The sequence below is a fragment of the Narcine bancroftii genome, chromosome 4 (genome assembly GCF_036971445.1).
Source record: "Narcine bancroftii isolate sNarBan1 chromosome 4, sNarBan1.hap1, whole genome shotgun sequence".
NCBI classification, from domain to species: Eukaryota; Metazoa; Chordata; class Chondrichthyes; order Torpediniformes; family Narcinidae; genus Narcine; species Narcine bancroftii.
In genome coordinates, this window is record NC_091472.1 from 311,166,881 (window position 1) to 311,185,028 (window position 18,148).

Sequence of the window (18,148 nt, forward strand, 5' to 3'; positions counted from 1 at the left end):
TAAGAAGGACCTTGCCAGTACCCACAATCTGGTGAAATCCCTTGAAAAGGCCTAACTGGGAGCGGATCACCTTGCTAACGAAAGCAGCGCCTTCTCAGAAGGCCTACAGAGCACAGCTGTCCCAGGTTCTAATTACCATGGCCACACATGACCGGGAGTGCTATTTCTGTGGACAAACTGAACACCTCTGTGCCAGATGCCCCACGAGAAAGTCCGTGTGTTCAGGATGCAGTAAGAGCAGACATTGGGTGTAAGTCTGTCGGGCAAAGGGGAACCCTAGGAAGGCTACCGTGTGCACGGCCCCTGAACAATCCTACTCCCCATGCCCAAGCACAGAGGTGCAAGCCCCGGCCTCTCCATGCTGCTCCTCCCCATCACCTTGCTGTGCCTCGTGGCAGGAATCACTACCGGAAGAGAAGCAATGGCAGGAATGGCAGCCATCGCCACTACCGGAAGAGAAGCAATGGTGGCCATCTTGGTGCTCCTCATGGTCGATGCCACCTTTCCGGCCTTCGGTTCAAGGTGACAACAGCAGGGGGAGTGATGCAGCCTCCGGAGCACTGGCAAAAGTCATCCTTGACCAAGCAAAATCCCACCAGCTGAGCAACTTGACGATGGAGGTGAGGGTAAATGGACATCTGACGGACTGTTTAATAGACAATGGCTCGACGGAGAGCTTTATAAATTCTACGACTGCTTGGCGGTACAAATTAAAGGTTTACCCCATGGACTACCATATCTATCTAGCATCATAGTTGTATTCAATGACTATTCAGGGGGATTGTACTGTGCACTTAACTGTAAAAGTGGGGGGTGGGAATTTTGCAAATTCTGACTGTATGTATTGAAGGATTTGTGTGCTTCTGTGTTGCTGGGCCTAGGCTTCTGGTTTCACCTTAAGAGCATGACCATAGAGTACTCAGGCCCACTCCCCCCATCATAGTGCGGAATGGAAGGTCCCAAAATCCAGACACTACATGTGGTCTCTCCACGCTGAATATCGAAATCCCCACCTTGTTTCAGAACCTAACCCCTGACTGTAAGTCGATAGCCACAAAGAGCAGACGATACAGTGCAGGGGACCAAGAATTTATTAGAGCCAAAACAAAGAAAAATTCTTTGAGCCTTGCAACAGCCCGTGGAGAAGCCCAGGTGGTAGTCATGAGAGGGGGAGAAAATCCCAGGCTAGTGATTGACTATAACCAAATTATTAATCACTTCACACTCCTGACGTATATCCCCCTCCCCCAAACCTTGGACATGGTGGTCATGGTGCACAGTACCAGGTCTATTCGACCATTGACCTGAAAGCTGTATATCATCAGTTAGTGATCCATTCTGATTACCATCTCTACACCACATTCAAGGCAGATGGACAGCTTTATCATTTCCTGAGGGTCCCTTTTGCTATTATGAATGGGGTCTCAGTCTTCCAGAGGTAAATGGATGAAATGGTAGATAAGTACAGGCTAAGGAGTACCTTCCCCTATCTCGATAACGTCACCATATGCGGACACAACCTGGAGGACCATGACACCAATCTCCAGAAGTTTCTTCACACAGCCAAATCCCTGAACCTCATGTACAATGTCAGCATGTGCGTGTTCAGGACCCAATGTCTAGCTATCTTGGGTTATGTGGTGGAGAACGGCGTCAATGGCCCAGACCCCGAGCGTATGTGCCCCCTCTTAGACCTGCCTATCCCATGGACCATAAAGGTGCTAAGGAGGTGCCTGGGCTTCTTCTCATACTATGCCCTCATTAAGCTAACAAGGTCCACTCCCTCTTAAAATCCACCTCCTTCCCATTATCGGCTGAGCCCAGGCAGCTTTTAATTATGTCAGGAGCTACATCACAAAGGTCACACCATGCATGCGGTGGACGAAAACGCACCCTTCCAGGTGGAGAGCGATGCCTCCGACGTAGCTCTGGCTGCGACCCTTAACCAGGCAGGCAGGCTGGTAGCTTTCTTTTCCCACACCCTGCAAGGCCACGAGCTCCAAAACCCTTCAGTGGTGAAAGCCTTTGTGGAGGCCATCAGGCACTGGAGGCATACCTGGCCAGCAGGAAATTCATTGCTCACCGATTAACAATCTGTATCATTTATGACTTGGAAGGTTGATAAGAGTAGAGCAGTAGATGTAGTCTACATGGATTTCAGTAAGGCCTTTGATAAGGTTCCACATGGAAGGTTGGTGAGGAAGGTTCAGGTGCTAGGGATTAATGTTGAGATAGTCAGATGGGTTCAACAGTGGCTATAAGATAGGTACCAGAGAGTCATGGTGGATAAATGTCTGTCAGGATGGAGGCCGGCGACAAGTGGTATGCCTCAGGGATCGGTGTTGGGTCCCTTGTTATTCGTCATTTACATGAATGATTTGGATGATGGTGTGGTAAATTAGGTTTATAAATATGTGGATGATACAAAAATAGGGGGAGTTGTGGATAGTGAAGATGGTTTTCAGGGACTGCAGAAGGATTTGGAATGCAACAGTTTGGAAGGTGGTAAAATTAGCTCTGCACTCTAAAGGCCTTCCAGACTCGCGCTGGCAAGAAGTTCTGCCAACTGCGCTCCACTCCATAAGATCGCTTCTCTGCACAGTGACCAAAGAAACTCCTCACCAACTAATGTTTGCATTCCTGAGGAAATCCACATTGGGGCTCACTCTTCCAGCATGGCTAACGACACCAGGGGGACCGGTCCTGCTGCAAAAGCATGTGAGGAGAAGCAAAACGGACCTGCTGGTACATAGAAACATAGAAGATAGGAGCAGGAGTAGGTCATTCGACCCTTTGAGCCTGCTCCGCCATTCAACGAGATCATGGCTGATCTTAAAGTTCAGTACCCCGTCCCCGCCTTCTCTCCGTAACCTTTAATACCCTTATACTGAAGAAATAGATCTAATTCCCTCTTAAATAGATTTAATGAACCTGCTTCTACTGCCCTCTGTGGCAATGAATTCCACAGATTCACCACCCTCTGGGTAAAGAAATTCCTCCTCATCTCGGTCCTAAATGGTTTGCCTATTATCCTCAAACCATGGCCCCGGGTTCTGGATTTTCCCACCATTGGAAACATCCCATCTGCATCCATTCTGTCCAGTTCTGCCAGAATTTTATATGCCTCTATGAGATCCCCTCTCAATCTTCTAAACTCCAGCGAGTACAATCCCAATTTGCGCAATCTTTCCTCATAAGTCATTCCTGCCATTCCAGGTATCAGCCTGGTGAATCGCCTCTGCACTCCCTCCATTGCAAGAACATCCTTCCTTAGATAAGGTGACCAAAACTGCACACAATACTCCAGGTGGGGTCTCACCAAGGCCCTGTACAGCTGCAGTAAGGTATCCTTGTTCCTAGACTCAAACCCTCTTGATATGAAGGCCAACATACCATTTGCCTTTTTAACCGCCTGCTGTACCTGCATGCTCGCCTTCAGAGACTGGTGTACAAGTACCCCTAGGTCTCTCTGCACTTCCCCATCTCTTAATCTATTGTCATTCAAATAGTAATCTGCCCTCCGGTTTGTATTACCAAAGTGGATAACCTCACATTTATCCACATTGTAGTGCATTTGCCATGTATCTGCCCAGTCCCTCAATTTGTCCAAATCACACTGGAGCTTCCTGACCCCCTCTTCCGTGCACACAACCCCTCCTAGCTTAGTGTCATCTGCAAATTTGGAGATATTACATCCAATCCCCTCATCCAGATCATTAATGTAAATTGTGAACAGCTGGGGTCCCAGTACAGATCCCTGTAGCACCCCACTGGTCACCGCCTGCCACTCAGAAAACAAGCCATTTATTCCAACTCTCTGTCTTCTACCAGCCAGCCAGTTCTCAATCCACATCAATACTTTTCCCCCAATCCCATGAGCCTTGATTTTGGAAGCCAGTCGTTTATGCGGGACCTTATCGAAGGCCTTTTGGAAGTCCAGGTACACCACATCCACTGGGTCTCCCCCATCTATTTTACCTGTCACCATCTCAAAGAATTCCAATAGATTTGTCAAGCACGATTTACCTTTTGTAAATCCATGTTGACTCTGTCCGATCCCTTCTCTGCTAGTCATATGCTCCGCTATTACATCCTTAATAATGGGATTCCATCATTTTGGCCACTACTGATGTAAGGCTCACCGGCCTATAATTCCCCTCTTTTTCTCTACCCCCCCTTTTTAAATAGTGGGGTAACATTAGCTACCCTCCAATCCATGGGTACTGATCCTGAGTCTATCGAGTTCAGGAAAATAATTCTTAAAGCATCTGCTATCTGAATGGCCACTTCCTTAAGTACCCTAGGATGTAGATTATCAGGCCTTTGGGATTTATCTGCCTTCAATCCCATCAATTTCCCCAAGACCATGTCCTTAGAGATACTGATTTCTTTCAGTTCCTCCCTTGCATTAGCCTCTATGTTTCCCAACATCCTTGGGAGGTTATTTGTATCCTCTCTTGTAAAAACAGAACTAAAGTAAGAATTTAATTGGTCTGCCATTTCCTTATTCCCCATTATATATTCCCCTGATTCCGACTGCAAAGGACCTACTTTGGATTTCACCAATCTTTTCCTCTTGACATATTTATAAAAGCTTTTGCAGTCAGTTTTTATATTTGCCGCAAGCTTACTTTCGTAATTTATTTTTGCTCTCTTGATTAATCCCTTTGTCCTCCTTTGGTGCACCTTGAACTGCTCCCAGTCTTCGGTTGTGGTACTTTTTTTGGCCAATTGATATGCTCTCTCTTTGGATCTAATTTCCCTTGTTATCCACGGTTGAGTCACCTTTTTTGGTTTATTTTTATGCCAAACTGGTATAAACGATTTTTGCAATTTCTCCATTAGATCTGTGAATGCTTTCATAACATAACAATTACAGCACGGAAACAAGCCATTAGGGCCTTCTAGTCCGCACCGAACCAAACACTCCTCTCTAGTCCCACCTACCTGCACAATGACCATAACCCTCCACCTTCTTCTCTTCCATATACCTGTCCAGCTTTTTCTTAAATAATAAAATTGACTCTGCCGCCACTATTTCTCCCGGAAGCTCATTCCACATCGCTACCACTCTCTGAGTAAAGAAGTTCCCCCTCATGTTACCTCTAAACCTCTGCCCCTTAATTCTTAACTCATGTCCTCTTGTTTCAATCTCTCCTACTCTTAACGGAAATAGTCTATCCACATCCACTCTGTCTATCCCTTTCATAATCTTAAATACCTCTATCAAATCCCCTCTCAACCTTCTACGCTCCAAAGAATAAAGACCTAATCTGCCCAATCTCTCCCTGTACTCTAGATGCTTAAACCCAGGTAACATTCTGGTAAATCTTCTCTGCACTCTCTCCACTCTGTTTATATCCTTCCTATAATTAGGCGACCAGAACTGCACAGAGAACTCTAAATTAGGCCGCACCAACGCCTTATACAATCTTCCATTGTCTATCCACAGTCAACTCCCCCATAAACACCACCCAATCAATCTTACTCAACTCCTGTCTCATACCATCATAATTCCCTTTATTTAAATTCAGGACCTTAGTCTCGGTTTTAATTTCATCACTCTCCATGTCGAGTGAGAATTCAATCATATTGTGATCGCTCCTACCCAAAGGGCCTCGTACAACAAGACTGTTGATTAGCCCCTTATCATTGCATAATACCCAATCTAAAATGGCCTGCTCCCGAATTGGTTCCTCGACATATGGGTCTAGATAACCGTCCCGAAAACATTCAAGGAATTCCTCCTCCTCTGTATTTTTACCAATTTGACTAGTCCAATCTATATGTAAATTAAAGTCTCCCATGATGACAGCTGTTCCCTTATTGCACGCTTTTCTAATTTCTCTTTTAATGCCTTCCCTCACCTCTACACTAGTATTTGGAGGCCTATGTACCACCCCCACTAACGTTTTCCGCCCCTTGCTATTCCTCAGTTCTATTCATATAGATTGCGCATCTTCTGAGTTAATATCCTTCCTATCAATCGTGTCGGTCCCTTCTCTCACCATCAATACTACCCCACTCCCTTTTCTTTCTTGCCAATCCCTCCTAAATATCGTATACCCCGGGATGTTAAGTTCCCAGGCTTGCCCACCCTGCAGCCATGTTTCTGTAATCCCAATCAAATCATATTTGTTTATCTCAATTTCCACAGCTAATTCATCTACCTTGTTCCGAATGCTTCTTGCATTAAGATACAAAGCCTTCAGATTTGCTTTTTTCACCCTCCTTGCTCTTTCTGATTTTTACTTTTGCTGCCTAACCTAACTTTTCCTGTTTTATCTTTCTGTCCTTTGCCCTATCATACAGGTTCCCACCCCCCTGCCAAATTAGTTTAAACCGCACCCGACGGCTGTACCAAACCTAGCTGCCAATATATTGACCCCTTTTGGGTTTAGGTGTAACCCATCCTTCTTGTAGAGGTCATGCCTTCCCCAAAAGAGATCCCAATGATCCAAGAAGCCAAAACCCTGTCCTTTACACCAGCCCTTCAGCCACACATTCATTTTTCTTAACCTTCCATTTTTGTCCTCAGTTGCACTTGGCACAGGTAGCAAACCAGAGATCACCACCCTGGCTGTCCTATTTCTTAGTTTCTGTCCTAGCTCTCTGTAATCCTTTTTCAGTACTTCCTCCTTTTTATCTATGTCATTGGTACCCACATGTACCAAGACATCAAGCTGTTCGCCTTCCCCTTTTAGAATACCCTGGACCCGATTTGAGATATCCCGCACCCTTGCACCAGGGAGGCAACACACCATGCGGGCATACCTATCTGACTCACAGAATCTCCTGTCTGTATTTCTGACAATGGAGTCCCCAATGACCACTGCATTCCTCTTTACCTTTTGGTCCACCATGCCAGGCTCAGTGCCAGCAACCTGGTCACTGCTGCCAGCTTCTGTCAGGTCATCTCCCTCAACAGCATCCAACAAAATATACCTGTTGCTGAGAGGGATGTTCACAGGTGTGCTCTCCATTTTCCTGGTATTTTTCTTCCCTCCCCTGACAGTTACCCACTTACCTGACACATCTGGTCTTGGGGTAACCATGTCCCTGAAAGTTGAATCTATCAACTCCTCACTCTCCCTTACCAGCCGTAGGTCCTCAAGTTGCAGCTCCAGTTCCCCAACTCGGTCCTTAAGGAACTGCATCTCGATGCACCTGACGCAGATGTGGCTATTTGGGAGGGTGGGACTCACCCATGGTTCCCACATCTGACATCCAGTACAAAGCACTAACCCCATAGGCATGACTGAGCTAAAATAATGCCACTTACCTTTCTCCTCGCCTGCTTTTGCCTAAGCCTGTTGAGCCAAAGGCTGGAAGTCCCACTCCTTCAGTGTCCCACTCACTCAGTGCGCTGCTCCTCGCTGGCCGCTCCCTCCCCTTTTACTCCTTTTACTGGCCCCTTGACCAATTAACCTTTGACCAATTAACCCAGTCACTCTCTCCAAGCTCCTGCTCCTCTGAATCACAGCTGAAACTCCAGCTACTGTCTCCTCAGACTCCCAGCCCGATTTGAGTAGGCCCAAGCCCCAGTAAGCCCTTGTATTTAACTTCTTACCTCCACGTCACTCACTCTGAGCTTCTCCTCCTTCGACTCCCAGCACCTACTGCCGTAAACTTGATGTATGCCTATGTGGCACACCTAGATGGCAGAGAGGACACCGTCTCAATTAGAGATCTGGCACCTTCTGGAACTGAGGTCCCGATGCCCACAATAGGCCTGGAACCTCCAAATACCCTGTGCAGGGTTCTGGATTATATGGTATCAACGGAGCTACCATCGGATCTGGAACCCCCGAGTCCCAGTATCCAAGACCCACAGGAGGCACCCACTGGCAGAACAAAGTCCACCAGTTCTAAGGTGCTTGACCAGAATATCCAGGCCCACAGGCAGATTCAACTTGTAAATAATTGTTAAAATTTGTGTTACTGAACATGGTCTATGTTTTCACCCGCAAGTTCCTTTCTGAAGGAAAGGGTGAATGCAGTGAACTGCAATTCACTGTCTATGTGTAGATTAGACAGCCGGCCCCTCCTCTTGGTTCCGCCCCCGTAGGACCAGCAACAATAGATATTCACCAAGACAAATGGTTACTTAAACAAAAGTTGCTTTTAATTATCTTTAAACATGAAAACAGAATCACATTTTAACTTATCACTATTGACTTAATCTAACAACCCCTTTCTAATTCTAAGCTCACGTGTATGTAATGTGTGTATGTAAGTTCAGAAAAGTTCTTTGATTCTCAGTCCATTCTCACTTCTCATTCCTCCAAGTTCATTGGTTGCAGGCAATTCTTATACTGTGCACAGAATTTAACACGTATAAAGTTCACCAGGCTTTGGTGCTTGAAAGGTAAATGGTTGCCGCTCAGGAAGGTTCTTGATGGTTTTAAGAGAGAGATTGGTTGTTCCTGGCACCTACTTATGGAATGTGAAGGGCATAAAAGGACCCATAAAGCGTAGAAGGATTTTAGCGCGCAATAAACATTTAAAGGCAGATATTATGTATTTCCAAGAAACACATCCAAAAGACAATGACAGACCAATGGTCAATGCTATCTTCAACTTTTGAAGTCAAAATTAGGGGCATCTCCATTTTAATACCACCAAATGTACCTTTTATACTGCATCATACTAGAATGGATAAAATGGGGCGCTATATTATTCTTACTGGGATTACACAATGGTTTTAGCCAATACTTATGCTCTAAATGTCAATGAGCAACATTTTTTTCAAAAGCTTTTGAATCATTTACTCACTAATTTTAGGTGGAGATTTTAATGGTTAAGCACAATTTTAGACCGTTCTTAAAAAAAAAGACTAATCTCTCAAAATCAGCTTTAACGATACACTCCTTCTTATCTAATATGGGAATGTCTGAGGTATGGAGGTTTTTGAATCCTACCTCTAGGGATTACTCTTTTATTCTCAACCATTCATAAAGCCTATACCAGGATTGATTATTTTTTTTAATAGACAACCAGCTAATTAACTTGGTTAAACTTATGAGTATCAAAGTGTAGTCATCTCAGATCACACTCCAGCCTCTTTAAGTTTAGAATTAATAAATTCTCTGAGTATTAAAAAACAATGGCAGCTAAATACCCTATTATTCAATAATAAAGTTTTGGACTTTTCTTAGAGAACAAAATTCAGATGTTTCAAATTTAGTGGTCTGGGATACTATGCAAGTCGCCCTATCTGGCCAAATCATTTTTTATACAGCCAACAAAATCAAAAGAGCCAGGGAAGAAAGATCAAATTTGGTTAATCAGATGATTAACCAAAACTTGCCCAAGATAGAGACTTGGAGCCATTCAGAAGAAGAACTGAACTTCTTTCTACACACCCAATTGAACAATGGATTTTAAGAATGAAAGGCCAATTTCAGTCCGGTCAACTGTTGACTAATCAATTGAAATCCATATTGGCTAATAAGCAAATTAGTAAGATCTGTCTCCCTGATGGTACTATCACTATTGATCAATCCAAAAGAAATAATATTTTTAAAGATTTCTACGCTAATTTATATTCCTCTGAATTTAATAATGAGCAGGATTTAATGAATTAAATTTTAAACCATTTAAATATACTGATAATTTCTCAGGAATATAAAAAAAATGTCTAGAAGCTCCAATTTCACAAGAAGAATTGCATAAAGCAGTGTTACAATCAAGTAAGGCTCTGGGGGATGGACGGTTATCCAGTTGAGTTTTACAAAACTTTTTCTAAACATCTGGTCCCGCATTTAAACTTGGTATTAAACAACTCTTTATGAGAAGGAAAGTTACCTTCTTTTAATGAAGCAGCTGTGATCTTAAAAAAAGGGCAAAAACTCAATCTTACAGATTGACCCCCTTACTAAATGCGGACGTTAAGATTTTATCTAAATTTTAGCGTATCGATTGGAGAATGTCTCACCAGGTTTAATAAACTTGGATCAAACAGGATTCATTAAAAATAGGCATTCTTATTATAATATCCATAGATTACTGAATATCATGCATGCACCTTCTACTCATAACAATTAATGTATTTTATCCTTGGATGCTGAAAAAGCATTTAACAGAGTAGAATAGGAATATTTATTTGCCACCGTAGTAAAATTTACTTTTGGCCCAGCTTTTATATATTGGATAGAACTTTTATATACATCTCTATTTATACCAATTCCCAGCAATCCAGGCTTTTTAAACTACATCAAACCACGAGACAAGGCTGTCCTCTGAGCCCTTTGTTTTTTGATGTAGTATTGCTATTGCTCTGCAGGATAATCCTGATTTTACTGGTTTGTTTAGAGGAACCACTGAAGATAGGTTATCTCATTACATGGATGACCTTTTATTGCTCATTTTCAATCCCGAGTTATCTGTACTGAATATACTGTCATTACTTTCTTGTTTTAGCAGATTTGCTGGCAAGAAGATCAATCTTCATAATTTCTACCCTTCAAGGATGCACTAGAACTTTATTCTAAATATCCATTCAAAATAGTGAATGAACAATTTAAATGCTTAGGCAATAATCATAACTAAGAATTTTAAAAACCTTTTTAAAGAAAACTTTGCACTTTTAGTCAACTAAACCAAATCACTTCTTACAGGATGGTCACCTTTTGCCTTGACTCTGATTGGCTGTAATAAATTGGTTAAAATGAATATTCTACCAACATTTTTAAACCTCTTTTAAGTACTGCTGATATTTATCCCTAAGTCTTTTCCAATTTCAAATCATTCATTAGGTCATATATATGGCAAAGCAAGAAACCTAGATTGAATAAAAGGTATCTTCAGAATACTAGAAATAATGGGGGATTAGGACCTACCTAATTTCCATTTTTACTACTGGGCTTCTTTTTCTTTGGCTTGGCTTCGCGGACGAAGATTTATGGAGGGGGTAAAAAGTCCACGTCAGCTGCAGGCTCGTTTGTGGCTGACAAGTCCGATGCGGGACAGGCAGACACGATTGCAGCGGTTGCAGGGGAAAATTGGTTGGTTGGGGTTGGGTGTTGGGTTTTTCCTCCTTTGCCTTTTGTCACTGAGGTGGGCTCTGCGGTCTTCTTCAAAGGAGGTTGCTGCCCGCCAAACTGTGAGGCGCCAAGATGCACGGTTTGAGGCGTTATCAGCCCACTGGCGGTGGTCAATGTGGCAGGCACCAAGAGATTTCTTTAGGCAGTCCTTGTACCTTTTCTTTGGTGCACCTCTGTCACGGTGGCCAGTGGAGAGCTCGCCATATAACACGATCTTGGGAAGGCGATGGTCCTCCATTCTGGAGACGTGACCCATCCAGCGCAGCTGGATCTTCAGCAGCGTGGACTCGATGCTGTCGACCTCTGCCCATTCAGAGCCAGCTCTTCAGCGCTTGACGTCCTGCTTTGCGGAAACTGCCAAAATGTTTGGCCTGGAAGTCAGCCTGAAGAAAACTACTGGGCTATAAACATAAGAAATGTGTTCCTTTTGTTGCAATGTTAAAATACAGATGAATATCCCAATTAGATTGAGATGGAGTTGAAATCCCTCAGCAGCATTGGGGCTGTCTTTACCCATCTCAAGAACTTAATAATGACACATAGATTGAAAATCTGGAATCAATTCAGAATTTTTTTTCGGTCTTATGGGATTTATAGTTACAAGTCCCATAATATCTAATTTTTTATTTCAACCAGCTATCTTAGATGCCAGTTTTCAAGAATGGAACTTTTTAGGTATTAATAGTTTTTAAACATCTTTTTATACAGCAATATTTTATATTTCTTCAACAATTGGTGAAGATATTTAACCAATCGAATAGACATTATTTCTGAGATGATCAATTTCGACATTTTGTCCGCTCTAAGGTTTGAACATAATGTAAAGCATGATATTTGCTTCATATTGTAAACTATTGAATCTGAAAGCAATTTCTTTGTGGAATTAAAACTGAAAGGGAGAATGATCTGAATATTTCTTTCACAGAGGAAGAATGGACTTCAAATTAAGGCCTGATGTACAGTTCATCATTGTGTGCTTGGCAGAGTCTTACTCAATTCAAAGTACTACATGGTGTCCATTTCTCCAAAGTCAAACTTGATCAAATTTATTCTGATATTAGTTCATAGAAACATAGAAAAAAGTTGCAGGAGTAGGCCATTTGGTCTTGCAAGCCTACACAACCATTCATTTTGATCATGGCTGATCGTCTACTCAATACCCAGTACCTTCTCCCCATACCCCCTTTGGCACAAGGGCCAAATCTAACTCCCTCTTAAATATAGATAAGGAACTGGCTTCAACTTCTTCCTGTGGCAAATAATTCCACAGGTGCACTTCCCCCTTATCCTTAAACTGTGATTCATGGTTCTGGTTTTCCCCAACATTAGGAACAATCTTCCTGCATCTAACCTGTCCAATCCCTTAATAATAACATAACATAACAATTTACAGCACGGAAACAGGCCATTAGGCCCTTCTAGTCCGCACCGAACCAAACACCCCTCTCTAGTCCCACCTCCCTGCACAATGCCCATAACCCTCCATCTTCTTCTCATCCATATACCTGTCCAACCTTTTCTTAAATAATACAATTGACTCCGCCGCCACTATTTCTCCCGGAAGCTCATTCCACACAGCTACCACTCTCTGAGTAAAGAAGTTCCCCCTCATGTTACCTCTAAACCTCTGCCCCTTAATTCTTAACTCATGTCCTCTTGTTTTAATCTTTCCTCCTCTTAACGGAAATAGTCTATCCACATCCACTCTGTCTATCCCTTTCATAATCTTAAATACTTCTATCAAATCCCCTCTCAACCTTCTACGCTCCAAAGAATAAAGACCTAATCTGTCCAATCTCTCCCTATACTCTAGATGCTTAAACCCAGGTAACATTCTGGTAAACCTTCTCTGCACTCTCTCCACTCTGTTTATATCCTTCCTATAATTAGGCGACCAGAACTGCACACAGAACTCCAAATTAGGCCGCACCAACGTCTTATACAGTCTCAACATCACCTCCCAACTCCTATAAGATCCCCCTCTCAATCTTCTAAATTCTTGTGAATATAAGCCTGGTCGATCCAAGCTTTCTTCATATGTAAGTCCTGCCATCCCTGGTTTCAATCTAGTGAACTGTCTCTGCAGTCCCTCTATGGCCAGGATGTCTTTCCTCAGATAAGGAGACCAAAACTGTACACAATACTCCATGAGTGGTCTCACCAAGGCCCTGTACAGCTGCAGTAGAACTTCTCTGCTCCTGTATGAATCCTCTTGCTGTGAATGCCAATATACCATTTGCTTTCACGGCCTGCTGTACCTACATGTCCACTTTTAATGACTGGTGCATTGCGATTCTCAGGACTTGTAGCATTTCTCCTTTTCCTAATCGGACACCATTGAGGTAATAATCTTCTCTCCTGTTTTTGCCTCCAAAGTGGATAATCTAACACTTATCCACATAATATTGCTTCTGCCATACATTAGCCCACTCACCTAACTTGTCCAAGTCACCCTGCATCCTCTTAGCATCCTCTACACAGTTAACCCTGCCACCCAGCTTCGTGTCATCTACAAACCTGGAGATGCTGCTTTCTATTCCCTCATCTAAGTCATTGATATATATTGTAAATAACTGGGGCCCCATCACTGAGCCTTGCGGTTCCCCACTAGTCACTGGCTGCCATTCAGAAAAGAACCCGCTTATTCCTGCTCTTTGCTTCTCAGTGCCTCTTTGTTGCTTATGTTTTGGTCTTGCCCTAATTTGCAAAAATATTGGACCGATATTTTTTAGAATTTTTTGAACCCTATTGAGAATCACTTTAGATCCATGTCTGGTCATCGCACGATTTGGTTTTTCTAAAGATGTAAATATAATTTTTATCTTCTAATCAAAGACCGGTTAGAGCATTCTCCACTTTGTTAGCAAGAAGAGAAATTCTGTTGAAATGAAAAGATGAGCTCCCACCTACACACAACCAGGGGTACAGGACTAATTTTTTTAGGTACCGGAGTTCACCAAAACAGCCACAAGGAGGTGCTGGAGCCACCCCACGCTCCGGTGAGCTCAGGCAGCACTGCGCCCTGCACCTAATCAATGGCTATTAGATAAGATGTCCTTTTTAAATCTGGAGAAAATCCGGCATAATCTAGATTTCTTTTTTAATAAAGTTTGTGGCCATTTACAGCTCACTTCTATCATTTGGATAATTCGGTGCGATGATATATGTCGCTGGGCGTGAACCCCTGAGGACACTTGTTTGGATTTAACACGCCACACAATATGAATTTTAACTTACCTCTTACAATTTACAATATTGTACATATTTCCATTTACTGGATTTAGAATTAAGTCAGATTGCCGCTGTACCATATGTTATTATTTGTAAATCTGCAAAGGTTTAATTGCAATTGTTTTACTGCTTTTTTGATTATTTTTCTGATAAAACTAAAAAAATTTAAAAGAATGAGAATGTGATTGTATATTGCCCATCTACTATATCAGGCTTAATTTCCATTTGCCATTCCTCCATCCTTCTTCCTTCTGTAGCCTAGGATTTTCCTCCTAACAATAATATTGTTTTATTCTCCTCTCCACAAAGTGCAGGAAAAACTTGGGCACTTTGCAATCAGATGATATTAACATCGACTTCTCTACTTTCCACTAGACCCCACCACACTTTGGAGGGGAATCACAGTTGGTGAAAACCCACCAGACATTGGTCTTGATAGGACAGATCCACGTGTCTCTCCATCGCCTCACGCTCTGCCAAACTGGGGCTTCCCAAAAATTTGGAGGAACAGCATCTAATATTCCCCTCTCTAACGAGATGGCCATTAACATTGACTTCTCCGGTTTCCGTTAAACCCCTCCCCCGAGTCGCTCTCTTTCCCTGTCCCTCGGTCTCCTCCACCTCCCCATCCCCTTCTCCTATCAGAGAACTCCCTCCTCCCCCATTACCTCAGCTTTTTTTCTCTTCTGCCGTCCTACAGCGCTACAACTAATTTATCTTACTGATATAAAAGACGTAGTCCCACGCATCAAGGAACTGCAAGGTCCATCTCTGACCTCTTACCCTTCCCTCCTCTCCTTCCCCACCCCCCCCCCCCCAACTTTTTTGATTCAGGTGCCTGCCTATTTTTTGTTCATCCCTTGACAAAGGTTCCAAAATATCCATTTGTTTCCTATTGACGTTGCATAATCTTCAGCATTTTTGTACATTGCATCTTGTCAGTGAAACAGTGCAAGTCTGCAGATGCTGTGATTGTCGTAAAAACTCAAAAATGCTGGAAGAGCTCAGCCTGTCATGTATCGTCCATGGGAGGTAAAGATCTTTCACCAACATTTTGGAGAAGTGCTCAGGCCTGAAACATTGGTCATTTTCACCTATGAATGTTGCGTAACCTGCTGAGTTGGCCCAGCATTCTTGTGTTTTTACTACATCTTGTCACTTCAATTTCATAGATACAAATTCCTCACACATTAATTTTAGAATCAGTTTATTATCATGAACAAGACACAAATTTTTTTCTGGCAAGAGTACAGTAAAAAAATTACCCATTTAAAATAATAAATAGTGCAAAAGAAAAGTGAGGTGGTGTCCGTGGTTCATTGTCCATTTAGAAATCTGGTGGGTGGAGGGGAAGAAGCTGTTTCTGGAATGCTGGATGTTCATCTTCAGGCTCTTGTACCTCCTTCCTGAGGGTAGCAGTGAGAAGAGGGCATGGCCTGGGTGATGAGGGCCCTTGTGGTAAGAGGCTGCTTTCTTTAGACACTGCCTCTTGCAGATGTCCTTAATGGTGTGAAGTCTGGTGCCTGTCATGGTGCTGGTCGAGTTCACAACTCTCTGAAGTCTTTTCCTGTGTCCTGTGCATCTGCAGGGGAATGCTGCCATCGGAGAGCAGCAGCAATCATCAAGGACCCACTCCACCCAGCGCATGCTCTGTTCTCACTGCTGCCATCAGGAATGAGGTCACGGTGCCACAAGAGTCGCACACCACCAGGTTCAGGAACAGCAGCTACCCCTTCTCCATCAGAGTCCTCAATGACAAACTCAATCAGGAACTCATTTAAGGCCTCTTACTTTTGCCCCATAGATTTTTTCTTTCTATATTGCACAGTCAGTTTGTTTACATTTCTTTATTTGTTTACATGTGTAATTTGAGTCAGGTTTTTTTTCACTGCCAGTAAGTTGTAATTCTGTCACGCCCACAGGAAAATGTATAATGTAGATAAATATTGTGATAAACTGGTAAAATTAGAGTAGGTTACATACATACACACATTTTAAAACAGATCTTATTTGAAATACTGAAGAATTCATGTTCAGTAACAATTACAGAAACTATGGAGAATGCTATGTACATTTCACAAGTAGCTACTAATTGAAATCTGAATGGGCAACTAAAGCGGCATCATCTGCAAAGAGTAGTTCACGGACAAGTTTCTCTTGTGTCTTGGTGTGAGCTTGCAGGCGCCTCAGATTGAAGAGACTGCCATCCGTGCGGTACCGGATGTAAACAGCGTCTTCATTGTTGGGGTCTTTCATGGCTTGGTTCAGCATCATGCTGAAGAAGATTGAAAAGAGGGTTGGTGCGAGAACACAGCCTTGCTTCACGCCATTGTTAATGGAGAAGGGTTCAGAGAGCTCATTGCTGTATCTGACCCGACCTTGTTGGTTTTCGTGCAGTTGGAAAAACAACCAACTGAAAAACCTCACAAAGATAAGCGTATACAGAGCCGTTGTCATACCCACACTCCTGTTCGGCTCCGAATCATGGGTCCTCTACCGGCACCACCTACGGCTCCTAGAACGCTTCCACCAGCGTTGTCTCCGCTCCATCCTCAACATCCATTGGAGCGCTCACACCCCTAACGTCGAGGTACTCGAGATGGCAGAGGTCGACAGCATCGAGTCCACGCTGCTGAAGATCCAGCTGCGCTGGATGGGTCACGTCTCCAGAATGGAGGACCATCGCCTTCCCAAGATCGTATTATATGGCGAACTCTCCACTGGCCACCGTGACAGAGGTGCACCAAAGAATAGGTACAAGGACTGCCTAAAGAAATCTCTTGGTGCCTGCCACATTGACCACCGCCAGTGGGCTGATAACGCCTCAAACCGTGCATCTTGGCGCCTCACAGTTTGGCGGGCAGCAACCTCCTTTGAAGAAGACCACAGAGCCCACCTCTCTGACAAAAGGCAAAGGAGGAAAAACCCAACACCCAACCCCAACCAACCAATTTTCCCCTGCAACCGCTGCAACCGTGTCTGCCTGTCCCGCATCGGACTTGTCAGCCACAAACGAGCCTGCAGCTGACGAGGACTTTTTACCCCCTCCATAAATCTTCGTCCGCGAAGCCAAGCCAAAGAGAGAGACTAATTGAAATGATGTCATCAAATGAATTGACTGGAGACAGGCCGTCTGTGTTGAACATTTTTACAAGGCTTCTGTCCTTTCTGCAAAGGGCTCATTCAAAGGTCAATGAGAAGATTTGTTTATCTAAAACAACAGATGGGAGCAAAAGACTAACTCCTATTGTTTGCTGGAGAAGGTGGGAGTTTGTGGCAAGTGAGAGAGTCACATGGGCTCTCTAGCAGTTGGAAGATGAAGAGAGAGAGAAAGGGAGAGAGACTGAACAGTCACAGCTGAAGCAAGCATGAAGCTTGTTGGAACTGAAACAGGAAGCTCAAGAGTGGCGGATGGCTGGAAGTGCTATCTGTCTGATGTTTCTCTTGGAATAAGTGGAACAGAAAGGAACTCTGTGTAGCCTGAAACAAAGAGGTTATCATCTGGAGAACCCTGATGGGGCAAGTTTCATCAGCGAGACATTGAGGTGACTAATGGTGGTACCTCAGTTGAGGAAATCCTGGAACAACAAATCTCTCTCTGCAAACCCTACAAGAACCTTCCTGAGCAGTAAACATTTACCTTTTGAGTACCAAAGCCTGGTGAACTTTATACCTGTTAAATTTTGTGCACAGTATAAGAATTGCCTGAAACCAGTGAACTTGGAAGAATGAGACGTGAGATTGAATTGTGAACCAAAGAACTTTTCTTAAATTTACACACACATTACACTCACGTGCGCTTAGAATTAGAAGGGGGTTAAGTTAATAAAGATAAGTTAAAGTTTGATTCTGTTTTCATGTTTAAAAATAAT

At 43.3% G+C, this 18,148-nt stretch overlaps 1 protein-coding gene across 2 annotated transcripts in view; it reads left to right on the forward strand.

The window, feature by feature from the left end:
* cyp27a3 (cytochrome P450 family 27 subfamily A member 3) overlaps positions 1-18,148 on the forward strand; it is a 108,690-nt gene that overhangs the window by 52,746 nt on the left and 37,796 nt on the right. The window lies entirely within an intron of this gene.